The following is a 229-nucleotide window of genomic DNA, read 5'->3' as shown; positions in this document are numbered from 1 at the left end:
CCACACTCGGGGTCCCCGCAACTGATGAGGTGCGGCTGAACCTGTGGCCGAACCGCTACACCGGAGCTCTTGGTGGAGACACCGAGCCCTGGGGAGCGAGGACCGGTCCTGAGCAGACAGCGTGGTGGCGGCTGTTTACATGGAGTCAGCCCCTTCCCACCAACGCACTGAGCGGGTCACCCCGACCCTCCCACTCGGCGAGGGGCGCGCAAAGGTGACTGACGACGAA

General features: G+C 66.4%; 1 protein-coding gene across 3 annotated transcripts in view; it reads right to left on the bottom strand.

The window, feature by feature from the left end:
• PEX14 (peroxisomal biogenesis factor 14) overlaps positions 1–229 on the bottom strand; it is a 135623-nt gene that overhangs the window by 134992 nt on the left and 402 nt on the right. The gene's annotated exons all lie outside the window — the stretch shown is intronic.

This window comes from Myotis brandtii, unplaced genomic scaffold (assembly GCF_000412655.1).
Source record: "Myotis brandtii unplaced genomic scaffold, ASM41265v1 scaffold410, whole genome shotgun sequence".
NCBI lineage: Eukaryota > Metazoa > Chordata > Mammalia > Chiroptera > Vespertilionidae > Myotis > Myotis brandtii.
The sequence above is the reverse complement of the archived record's forward strand: the minus strand, read 5'-3'. Positions and strand labels throughout refer to the sequence as shown.